Source organism: Stomoxys calcitrans, chromosome 5 (assembly GCF_963082655.1).
Source record: "Stomoxys calcitrans chromosome 5, idStoCalc2.1, whole genome shotgun sequence".
NCBI classification, from domain to species: Eukaryota; Metazoa; Arthropoda; class Insecta; order Diptera; family Muscidae; genus Stomoxys; species Stomoxys calcitrans.
In genome coordinates, this window is record NC_081556.1 from 6,535,053 (window position 1) to 6,548,203 (window position 13,151).

The 13,151-nt window shown below is 36.7% G+C and overlaps 1 protein-coding gene across 3 annotated transcripts in view; it reads left to right on the forward strand.

Annotated features, from left to right (window-relative positions):
• LOC106095261 (putative polypeptide N-acetylgalactosaminyltransferase 9) overlaps positions 1 to 13,151 on the forward strand; it is a 315,857-nt gene that overhangs the window by 27,327 nt on the left and 275,379 nt on the right. Inside the window, exon 2 of one of the 3 annotated variants that reach the window (XM_059369150.1) lies at positions 1,509 to 2,519. The gene's annotated coding sequence lies outside the window, so the exon portion shown is untranslated. Of the gene's footprint in view, positions 1 to 1,508; positions 2,520 to 13,151 lie in introns of those variants that run through there. The other 2 variants (XM_059369149.1, XM_059369148.1) reach the window with 2 other exon arrangements.

A 13,151-nucleotide genomic window follows, 5' to 3' on the forward strand; every position in this document is an offset into this window, starting at 1 on the left:
AACAAACGTTCAAGTCTCATGACTCAAACAACTATGTTGCCTAACAACAGCACATGTCGTACTAATCGAACATGTATGAAGCCAATTGGTTTAGACCTCCAACTATAGCAGCAATGAGTAACAGGCCCATTTGAAGTAGGCCTACAAATAAATGCTCGTATATGGAGCAATAAATCAAAGACAAGCATCTGACATTGAAAGAAGTCTATGTTTTTCTCACGAACAACCCTTAAGGGCATGAAAAGGCAAAAAATTATAAAAAAATATTTAAAGATTTTTGAGAATTCATTGCAGGATATTGTCCGGCAATAGACCATTTTGTTCAATGTTTTCTATTCAAAGAATAGCACATCAAAGAACACTTACAAGTAAGGCAAACTGTGTGATGTTGCTAAAAAGCATTTGACCGGCTCGATTCGTTAAATGGATCATGGTGCTTTGCATACTAACCCAATTAGAGTAGGTCGTAAAGCACACATCTGAATTTGAACAGGGCTCTTAAATAAGGGAAGTAAGATTTCAATTGTCTTCTATTGCGCTTTTTGTTTAAGATTAATAAAAAAAAATAAAAAATGTTATTGAAAAAAAGCTCAATTTTTTTACCCAAAACTAAATTTTGCTAAAATTGTTTAATGCACTTTTTTCGTGATTTTTCGAACATATTCTAGATCGAGAACATTTAATGCTTTCTATTCAAGGAATAGCAAAGCAAAGAACTTTTAAAAGTTAGGCAAGTGCGTGATATTTTCAAAACACTTTGACTAACATAGTGGATGACGATTTCTTATCTTTATCTCTATTAACACCTTCGTCAAATTGATTAAGTTGCTCTGCATAACCAACGACTATTGAGTACGGTGTAGAGCACTCTTTTGTTCTGAAACAGGACCAATAAGTCCCCAAAAACTTCCTAGCGCACTAAGAGAGCAGGAAGACTTATTTTCCATTATTCTGACACAAACTAATCATCAGTGCTTAGAAAAACGAAGCACATGATCAATGCCAAACACTTTTTGTTGTGCACTTGAACATTCATCGAATCTCAATGCAGGTGCTTTTTGTGCTTAGGCCACATTGCCATACAGCTGATCTGTCCAGCACGTTCCGAATCGGCCTGTAACATGAAATACATAGCCGTCATATGAACCATTTGTTGGAAGGCGTTACGGAACATTACCGTAACACCTTCCAACAAATGTGACAAATACGGTCTACATCGGCTTAAAAGCTGATAAAGCTGCCACGATTTAATTTGTTTACAAGTCAATTTCTTCCCAACACATGACCTTACATGCCAATTTGTCTTCTTATTTTTCATTTTACTCCACTTAGAATTTATTAAGGACTGTTCTATGTTTTGGGTATTTTCTTTCTAAGCGTTTTAATATCAACAAGGATATTTGCAATTCCTTATGATTCTTTAATTCTAAACAAAGTTTCATTCATTTAGTTTTTAGTTTGTTTTGGGTTTTTTAGTTTTTTCAACTTTTGTTTTTTTTTTATTTCAGCAAATTACGGCAGATTTATTTATTTACAAACACAACAAGCTGGCTCAAACCTTTGCAACTCATTCAAATGTTGATAATGTTTATAAAACCCAAATGTTGCCAACAGCCCACACATGTTGCCAACATAGCGCCATCGAACCTCTGCATTTGCTGCAGTTGGTTGGTTTCTTTTATGTGTGTGTGTGTGTGCACATGTGTATGCCGCCTGCCTACGAATGGTCAAATGGTGCAAAACAAAGAGCCTAAGAGCCATTTCAAATCCCAAAGACGAATCAGACGATGTTCGATGTTGTGCCGTTGTGGTTGGCTTTTTACTACGCGTCGGGTTACGGTTCTTTTCTTTCTCTTCTCCGCGCTCCGCTCCGCAACTTTGATGTATGTACGCCGCGTGTGACCGAACGTACGAACGGCCAAAATCTATAAAACGAAAAAACAGGTGCGTGAATCAAAAATTATGAAAATTAAATGCCATCCATACGCTCAGCTTGGCTGATGATTATGATAAAATCACCACCATCGCCAGTCAAACAAAAGAAGTGCAAATGAAGAAACCACAGCAGTAATAACAACAACGATAACACACCAAGTGGTAATCCAATAAAATTAAAACAACAACAAAACGGGCGTAAAGAAAGAAAAAAAAAACAAACTACGGTCATTTGGAGTGTTTGTAACACAAAGCAAAAAAGTGAAAAAAAGAAAACAAAAATCGAAATGATTCAGGTGGTTGGTGATTTGTTTTAATAAGAATGATAATTAAAATAAAGAAAATATATCCGCGAGAGTGAGAAAGTGCGACAGAGAGAAAGAAGGCAAAGTGAAATGTAAGAATTCTTTAGTTTTTCCTAAAGCGATAAAAGTGATAAGAAAAAAAGTCAATATAATTTGTCGATTTCTAAGAAATCCAACGACAACAAAGTGCATTGGCACTCATAACAAGTATTTGTAGTGTGGTGGAGGTATCAAATTTCCCAGCAAGTCTTCTAAAGTCACGGAGAAACAACGAAAAAGGTAAATCTCAACACATGCGAGTAGTTAAGAAAATGATAACACGTTTGTGCGGAAGTGCAGCAGCAAAAACTAAATACAATACAAGAATTGCTTGCCAATAACCGCTGTCTGTCATTTATTGTCAAACTGTTCCAAGTGGCGTAGGGCATATAGGCACATAGCGTGTATATAACATTTGAAGTGTTCTTGAAAAAAAACCCCTTTTGATATTCAATCGTAGAGCATAGAAGATTCGCATATGTGAAAGTGTGTGTTGTATGTCGGTATGTAACTGCAATATTGTTTGGTTTTCACTTGCACGTATACGCACTCGTTACGCATTGCTACAGCCGGGTGAGCGTGGCAGCAACATGCGTTTGTGACAATATGTCAAAAGTGACAAGTAATGTTCATATCAATAACTGTCAAGTAAAAACAAAAGTCTAAAAGAAAACAACAAAACTATCAAATGAAAACAAACCAGACCCAATGTTGATGTTCTTAGAGGGTAAATAAAAGGCCGGTGACCAAGGAAGGCAGATTGCCAAGAAGGCAATGCCTTGCTTGCGTGACTTGCCCTACCCCCATTGTATTATAGGCTATAGGACGACAAGTGCTTTAGTATAACAACAATACAACAACAACAACTGAAACAATAAGGGAATGTGACATTCAAAGAAAAACTGATTACAACAAACATGAACAAAAACACCAAATAACAGGAAGTTGTCTACAAAGAGAGTAAGAAATTCAAACCCCCTTTTCCCTTCTGCCTACTTCCCGGAATGGTTGACTTTTTCCAATGGTTTGTTAGTTTATGTGTCGTATGTGCTTAACTGTGTATTGTTTGCCTCCTCCTCCTCCACTGTCTGCCTAGAGGGAGTGAAAGAAAATCTAAAGCAATTTAATGATAATGAATATTTTTGTGGCTTAAGTTGTGTGTGTGTGTGTGTGCATCTATTGTGGGGAGTTGTTAGAGGGGTCCTTATCATGCGGGTCAGCAATACGTGTTGGATTAACGCCTGCGCTTATTTAGTTAATGAGCATAGACATCTCTATTTCTCGCTCTCTTTCTCTCTCTTTATCACTGCCATCCAAATGGTGCACCTGCATTTGACATTTTGACAGCAGCACGCGAACTATGAAAATAATGACAGAAAACAAGAACAAGAACAAAAGAAAAAACCAAAATACATATTGACAGCAGTACTAACGAGTGTGGATGGGAAATGCATTTGATTTACATATATGAAAAGGAAGGGAAGACATTTAGTTTACTTTTATTGTATTTAGTTGATAGGCTATGTTTGAGGGCTGGCTTTTTTAAAGAAAACATCAGCGGAACATGAGCGTCGCCATATGCCAAGTTTTGGCGAAGAAACAGACGACCATTTGCTTCGAAGTGCTTCTTCCATGAACAAATTTCGTTAGCCTTTTGAGCGATTGTCAAACTGTGCGGAATCCAACCAGAACAAACCTTTTTAAACGGCAAGGTGTTCATCCTACTCATGCCTCTGTTTTTAATAACGTCAGATCTGGCGCATAGGTAAGCATGTCCGCCTATGATACTGAACGCCCGGCGAGAACGTCGAAAATGTTAGGCTGTGGTTATCTCCTCCTTATGCTAGTGACATTTGTGAGGTACTATACCATGTAAAAACTTCTCCCCAAAAGGGTGTCGCATGGTGCCATTCCGTTCGAACTCGGCTATAAAAAGGTCCCTTATCATTTAGCTTAAACTTGAATCCGACAGCATTCGTTGATATGGGAGCAGCTTGGCCCTGTTACTTAATTGAATGTATATGGGAAAATTTGCATATCTCCGAGACAAATGAAGCGTTTTATTTAAAGCTGTAACAAGGGCTAGATCTACCCTCAAAAATCTATCGAACTGGATCTGATATTCAAATACGGGGTCAAGTTCCTATATGGGGCAAACATGGTGATCGATTAAAGCAATATGAAGTTTTTGTTTCTTTCTCTTTCGAGACGAGCTCAATGATCGGAGATTTTCTTTGCAAATGGAAAAGGAAAGCTAGAGATCACCACACACCAACCCCTATGGGACGAGTTTCGTCTTTGGTTAGAAGACTTTACTTACTTACTATGCTTGGCAGTCGAAAACTTCAGTCAATAATACGGCACAGCAGAGCGGGATCCGCGAGATTCGGGTGATCACGAAATGCTGAGTTCGTATGGTGTTAACGCGAGGACTTCGAGTGTGAACATTCTTATGGACAGTAAACAGGCCATCAGGGCTATAAAAACCAGGATAGTAAGTTCACAGTCTTAAAGTTTACAAAGGATATTAACGCCTACTCTAAAGAAGGCATGAATCACATGGTTTGGGTGCTAGGCCATAGTTGGTTAGGGGAAATGAAAGAGCAGACGATTTGGCAGTGAAGGTAAGAGTACTGCCAACAACAAACATGGTTAACCTGAAGTCTTTCGTGGCGCGTAATCCGAGTTAAAGGCGTCCGAGTTTAGAGCGCACACATCATCCCATGGTACGGATTAATGTCCGCACTTCTTTTCAATCTAAAGTAACCTAACATAAAGCTAGGCTAACTAGCTTGAAATTTTGCACAAAATACTTCCAATCAGTGTATGTCGGTTGGGATTGTAAATGGACCATATGGGTCCATGTTTAGATATATCTGTCATATAAATCGATATTTGATCTTTACTTCTTGAGCCTCTACACGGCTCAATTCTTATCCGATTTGGCTAAAATTTTTCATGAAGTCTTTTGTTTTGATTTGCAACAATTGTGCCGGTTAATAACCTGACAAAGCTCCCAAATAAACCGATCTCCCGATTAAATTCTTATCCATTTGGGCATACATTTTGCACAAGGTCTTTTGTTTTGACTTCCAACATGCCAAATATGGTACAAATCGGTTAATAACCTGATATAGCTGCCATATAATAACTTGAATATTGACTTCTTGAGCCTCTGTAGTGTGCAATTATTATACTATGGTCTCCTTCATCCAAACCAAGTATGCTCTAATTCGGTCCACAACCTAATTTGCCTCCAATAGCAGAGCAATTTTTATCCATTATCCTCTATTTGCTTATAAAAAGATACCGGGGAAAGCCCTTGGCAAATGCGATCCATGGTGGAAAGTATACAAGATTCTGCGCAGCCAAACTTAGCACGTGTTACTTGTTTTATTTTATTTAACTTGAATTAAATTTATTTTTTATTTAATTTATTTTATTTTACTATATTTTATTTTTTTACTTTTATTTTATTTCATTCCATTTTATTTTATTTAATTTCATTTCATTTCATTTCATTTCATTTCATTTCATTTTATATTATATTATATTATTTTATTTTATTTTATTTTATTTTATTTTATTTTATTTTATTTTATTTTATTTTATTTTATTTTATTTTATTTTATTTTACTTTATTTTATTTTATTTTATTTCATTTTATTTTATTCCATTTTATTTTATTTTATTCATTTTGTTTTATTTCATTACTTTTATTAAGTTCAATTAATTTTTAAATTTTTGTTTGTTTCTCTTTCGAGACGAGCTCAATGATCGAAGATTGCAAACGGAAAACTATGTGACACGTTTCGTCTTTGGTTAGAAGACTTTTCAACCATATTAGGTGTGATGGCTTCAAGGGCCGTGCGTTGGTATGTTGTATGGCATTAATTGCTAAAATGCATCTATGATACAATTACAACATTAACCACGCTCGACAACCCTCTCTATTAGCTTTACTTTTTCCCCATGCATGTATTTTTGTGTAATGACAGTTTTTTTTCGGTGGCACTTACACTTCTTCCGTACTACACATGATTTTATGCATCTGTTGGAAGTTGTACTGATGGCTTCGAACGCTAGACAACGAAGCCATTAAAATGTATTTAGATTTCATATAGTCCAAAAGACTGCTTGCATTAATCAGTCGACATTTTCAAAAGATATTCGCTTAAAATTTAACCAAGTTAACTAAAGAATGTCATAGGTACAAATTTACTTGTTAACATACTTGATCTTTATTATTGTGGTTTGTGTCCAACATCCACTCTTGAATTAAAACGAAATTCAAGTTTAACAGATCTAAATATAAATAACAATCAATAAAACACATCGTTTATTGCCTCAAACCAAAACTGGTCTAACGGTGTGTGACATTTGTGATCAAAACGAGATAGAATCAGCTTCTTTGGCAGTAATCACGTTTGTTGGATAATTTCAATTGTATCAAACCCAACCTTTTATTGATTGATAAAACCATAATGCCTGTGTGGCGTTGAAATGAGGAAATAATGGCTATTAAATAATAACCAAATAAACCAAAACGTGTTTGGTTTCTAAGGGGGAATGTTAGTCGAAAAGATATTCAGTTAAAAAAAATACAAACAAAGTAAAGTGACCGGTCTTAACATTGAATATTCAATCCATAATCCATTGAATTACGATATTTGATGTGTATGTCCAATGTATTTGCCATGGAGCTGTGGAAATCAATTAGCGATACCCCTGTATCGCTCGATGGCAGATATTGTGAATTCAACTCCAACTATAACCTTCGATCTATTACTACAAATTTGCTAAGTGAGTCTGCAATGGACTTACCACTATTACCTTACCTCTAGTACTGTATTGCTGTCTTCACCACACACTATATTACCACAGATTTGAAGACACCTAATTAAAGAGCTTCACCATAAGCCTCAACAAATAAATTTCCCTAAAAATGACAAAATTTTTCTCAAATCCAAATTTAAGAGTCCATAACAAGCCGATTACTGGCTTTGGTGTATGTCCAGAGAGGCTTGGGGCGTATTAATACCCTCTTTTCAATCTTACCTACCCCAATTCTGCTGAGTTGTTCTTAGCAAGCAGCTTTATATTTTAATTCAAGTTCTATATGCACACCCTGTGTTTTTGTATAGCTAGCTAAAATTACATTGAACATCTATCTCATGGCACGTTTTCATTCTATGATTGCAACAAAAATTCCCACTTGTTTACCTCCTCACAGCTCATTTGCATTTTGAGAACCGCCCTCGTCTTGAACGTGGTTAACGAACCCTTCTAAAATCCCCATAATAATTTTCATGTCAGCATATTTGAGTTTATTTTTTTTTTTTACATTCCTTACTTTGGCGACGCAAGAATTGCAGTTGTAAACTGTTTTCCTTTGTTGCTGTTCTTTGTTGTTGTTGTTGCCGTATCTGAACTTAACACTTCATTTTGATTATTGGTTGTTGTTTTTGGTTTATTTGTGTGGCTTTGTTATTTAAGTTTAGCCGGTTTTATTTTTGTTTATTGCTTGCTTGCTTTCTTTCTTCAATCTTGAATTTTGGTAGTAGTTTCAGCTCTCACAATGTGGGCTTTCATTGCTCTCTTTCTCTCTGCCAAACCCATTCTCAGGCTCATTCTCAGTTATTTACACTCTCGAACATTCAACTTATCCGACTTGGTTTTTGTTTTTCGTACTGGTAGGTTGTACAACATGTATGTGCCGTTTAATTGTTGTTGACGTTGTTGTCGTGTTTTGCACAAAGTACCGTTGTCTCTTGCCAGCTGTTTTAAGGCACAAACAACAGCAGCAACATGATGGTGGAGCATTTCAAAGCAAAGCAGAGAAGTCAACTGCAGCCATGGCAGCATAAAGGCATGGCATCATGTTTTTGTGTGTGATGCCTGATGGGTGTCGTGATGTTTTGTTGAGCTCTGCTGTAAAATGTCGCCTCCTTTGGGTTTCTGGGCTTTCAGAGGCTTGGTGTCTGCCTACAAAAGAAAAACACTTTTGGCGCTCTACTCTTGTCATTCTGATTATGTGTGTTCGTGTGTCAATGCGTGTGGGTCTTAACCATGTTGTTTTGTTTTAGCTTCTTTTGCTTTTTGTCGCTCATATTTTTCTTGCATATCTCACCTTGTCTTGCTGTTTGTTTATTTGTGTTTGTTTGATGGTTTGTTTGCTTGACTGTTGAATGATGATTAATTTGTTTGTAATTTGTATATTTTTTGTTGTTGTTTTGTTTTCGCTGCTCGATGTTAGTTAGGTTGCCCGTTGTGGCTGTTCTTGTTGCTGGTGGTTGCTGTTTCTCCTGCTGTCCACGCACACACACACACACACACACTTTCCTATTTGGAAAGCTCCTCTTCTAACGTTCATTGACTTTTGTGGCGGTGTTTTTTCTTCGTTTGTTTCGCCTCGTTTTTTTTTTGCACCAGAGAAAGACAATTAAAATTATGTTGAGCATGAATGAAGAAGATGAAGATGAGGCATACTTATATGGACCATCAGAGTACGCCATTAGACATTTACATATGTATGTTTGTACATAAGCATGTGCTTTTGTAATTTTTTTCCGTCTGGTCAATTTGTTTACCTTTTCTCTTTCGTTTTTTTTTATGTTTGATTTCTTTAGAAATTAGACTGGCGGCTAATGCCGGCCGCTTGTTCCATTTTATTTATTTTTTGTTATTGTTGTTACTGTTATGAATGTTGCCACTTCAATTTATTTTGCTTTCTACTGAAAGTCGTAATAAGTTTCCGTTTCCTGTGAAAATTAAACATATCATTAGTTTAGAACAAAAACCAACAAAACGTTAATGTACAAACGACAAAATTAGATTTCTGTTCGGAGACAAAATTTGGTGCCATACGAGGGCTGCTATATAAATTTTTGGCCTAATAATGGAAATGCGAGTTTTTGTTATTGCTTTTATTGGTTTTCAAAGTAGGTATTTTCCAGCATGATTTATGCATGCATGATTTTGTATGCATTCAAACCAAAGCAATTTCCCCACGCCGATTGAGACAGCCCTAAACCAGGTTAGTGAACGCTTCAAAAGCATTATCTTGCTACGGACGATCCATCTATTTGACGTTTTTGCCGGTCAAAAAGACATTCTCATGGGGAGCAATAATTCGAATTCACTTGTTCGTTTTTCGAATTTCTCTAAAGACTTTAGGCAAAAAATTGTGGTGTACCACTCAGATTTGACCGTCTTAGATTGCTTAAGCGGAATAATTGCCACACTACCAGTTTTGCCGAAAAAACTTACAACCATTTGCTTTGAAGTTCTTCTTCCACGAATATTTTTCGTTGGATTTGTCTCATCTCTGAAGACCCACACTGTCGATTGTTGTTTTGTATCGAGGTCTTACGCATAGATCCACCATTCGCTGACTGTGACGATATTATAAATAGTGCCAAATCCAACGAGATCAAACCATTTTTACGACAAAGTGTTCCATCAATATCGAATGCATGCTGGTGGAAGAAGTGCCCAGGGATGTCTCTATCTCACGATATGTCCCAGTACCATTTTGCATTGTAAGTTCACGCACGGAATCAATATACAACGGCTGTTTTTGGCCGAGCATAGGCCATGACTGAATTCATTAAACCAATTTTTCACATTGCTATAGGAAAATGCTTTATCGTCATTAGATTGAAGTTCATCAATGCACTCTAGTCGTTGACAGTTGTGAAAAATGGCCCCACGAAGTAAATTCCACTTTTTTGTGAAATCAATTTTTCAAGTCACTGTAAACAAAACAAATGATGGTCGTACGTCAAAATGTTCTAAATACGATTGTGGTAGAAAATGTCAAACTTTCCAATGGCAATGTCAAATTGGACCTGCTAATACTACGTTTGCCTAAACCAGAGATTTTTACAGCTATTTTCGAATAAAACTAAAAATTCTCAATTGAATTTTTTTTTTGGTAACAGGTTTAAACCAACAAAAACATTTGAACTTTTTCTCTAATCAGTCTTAATACCTTCTTGGATTCAACAAGATATTGTCCGACTTATCACAGCATACTAATTAAATTGGTTAATTTCAATATGCACACACTTTTATATTAAAACTAGACTACTTTTAAGCTAGGGAAAAACTATTAAAACAGGATTCTAAAGCTAACCTTTCCTTTCTCTCAACTTGAACTTTTCTAAGAGGAAGAGTACAAAAAATACCCTTTCCCAAAGGAAAAGATATTAAAACCACCCTGTCCCAAAAAAGGGTACTGTCCGAAGAGAAAGAGTATTACAGCTACCCTTTCCCAAGAGAAAGAGCACTACAACTTTCCAGAAGGAAAGGGTACTAAAAATACCATTTTCCAAAGGAAAGCGTACTAAAAATACTTTTTCCCACAGGAATTGCAAATTTTGCCCATGACCATTCCACTAAGGAACAGGGACAAACTTATCACATATCAATGAGTGCAGTCCGATTCAAATTTAAGCTCAATTATAAGGGGCCTCCTTTTTATAGCCGAGTCCGAACGGCGTGCCGGAGTGCGAAAGCTCTTTGGAGAGAAGTTTTACATGGCATAGTACCTCACAAATGTTGCCAGCATTAGGAGGGGAAAACCACCGCTGAAAATGTTTTTTCTGATGGTCTCGCCAGGATTCAAACCCAGGCGTTCGGCGTCATAGGCGGACATGCTAACCTCTGCGCTACGGTGGCCTCCAGGAAAGGGTACTAAAACTATCTTTTCTTGAAGGAAAGGGTAATAAAAGTACCCTTTGCCAAATGAAAGGTTACTAAAACTACCCTTTGCCAAATAAAAGGGTACCAAAACTAACCTTACTCAATGAAAAGGGCACTAAAATTAACCCTTGCCAAACGAAAAGGTACTACAACTATCCCTCCCCAAAGAAAAGGGTACTACAACTACCCTTCCCATAGGAATGGGTACTAAAACCATCCCTTAAGGAAGGAGAAGGCACTGAAGCTATCCTTTTCCAAGGGAAAGGGCATTAAACCTACCCTTTTCAAAAGGAAAAGTTACTAAATCTTCCCAATGCCAAAGGAAAGGGTACTAAAACTACCATTTCCTATGGGGAAAAAACTTTAAGAAGAATTTCCTATGCGAAAGAGTTCTAAAATTGAACTTTTCTAGGAAGAAGAGTACAAAAACTTTCCCAAAGGAACGGTACAAAAACTACCCTTTTCCAAAGTAAAAGGTATTAAAATTACCTTAAAACTACCCTTTAAGGAAGGAGAGGGTACTAAAACTACACTTTTCCAAAGGAAAGGGTACTGAAACTACCCATTTCCAAAGGAAAGAGTACTAAATCTTCCCTTTGCCAAAGGAAAGGGTACTAAAACTACACTTTCCCAAAGGAAAGGGCACTACAACTATCCCGTTCCATAGGAAAGAATACTGAAAGTACGATTTGCCAAAGAAAAGGGTACGAAAACTATACTTTCCCAAAAAAGGGTACTAAAGCTATCCCTTCCTAAAAGAAATGGTAGTAAAACCTCCCTTTTCCAAAGGAAATGGGTACTGAAACTACCCTTTCCCAAAAGAAAGGGTGCTGAAACTACCCTTTCCCAATGAAAAGGGTGCTAGAACTACCCTTGCCTAAATGAAAGGGTTCTAGAACTACCCTTTCCCAAAGGAAACGATGCTAGATCCACCCTTTTCCAAATGAAATAGTACTAAAACTACTCTTTCCCAAATGAAAGGGTACTAAAATCACACTTCACCAAAGGAAAGGGTACTAAAGCTGCCCTTTCTTAAAGGAAATGGTACTAAAGCTACCCTTTCTAAAAGAAAAGGGTACTAAAGCTACCCTTTATTAAAGGAAAGGGCACTTAAGCTACTCTTTTCCAAAGTCATATGGTACTATAACTATCCTTTTCCAAATTAAAGGGTACTTAAACTACCCTTTCTCAAAGGAAAGGGTACTAAAACTACCCTTTCTCAAAGGAAAGGGGTACCAGAACTACCGTTTCCTAAAGGAAAGGGTACTAAAACTACCCTTTTCCAAAGAAAATGGTACTAAAACTACCCTCTCCCAAAGGAAAGGGTACTAAAACTAACCTTTTCCAAAGGAAAGGGTACTAAAACTACCCTTTTACCAGGGTAAGAGTACTAAAACTACCCTTTTCCCAGGGAAAGGGTACTGAAGCTACACTTTTCTCAGGGAAAGGGTACTGAAACTATCCTTTTATCAGGGTAAGGGTACTAAATCTATCCTTTTCCCAGGGAAATGATTCTAAAACTAACCTTTCCCAATAGGAAAAGGTACTAAAGCTTCCTTTTCCAAATTAAGGGGTACTAAAACTACCCTTTCATAAAGTAAAGGGTACTAAAACAACCCTTTCACAAAGGAAAGGGTACTAAAACTATCCTTTCCTTTGGGAAACTACTACAAAAACTACCCCTTTCCAAAGGAAAATGTACTAAAACTGCGCTTTGCGAAAGGAAATTGTACTAAAACTACCCTTTAACAAAAGACATAGTATTAAAACTTCCATTTCCTAAGGGAAAGGGTACTAAAACTACACTTTTCCAAAGAGTACTAAAACACCCCTTTCGCAAAGGAAAGGGTACTAAAAATTACCCTTCACCAAAAGAAAGGGTACTAAAACTACTCTGTTCCAAAGAAAAGTGTACTAACTCTACTCTTTTCTTACAATGACTTTTACAAAAATGTAATTGTACTAAAATTACCCTTTCCCAAAGGTAAGGGTATTAAAACTGCCCTTTTCCCAAGGTAAAAGTACTAAAACTACTCTTACTCAAAGGCGAGAGTACTAAAACTATCATTTCTGAAGGGAAAATTTATTGAATCTACTTTCCAAAGGAAAGGTTAGTGAAAATACTTTCCCAAAGGAAGGGTTAGTACACCTGCCCTTTCCTAAAGA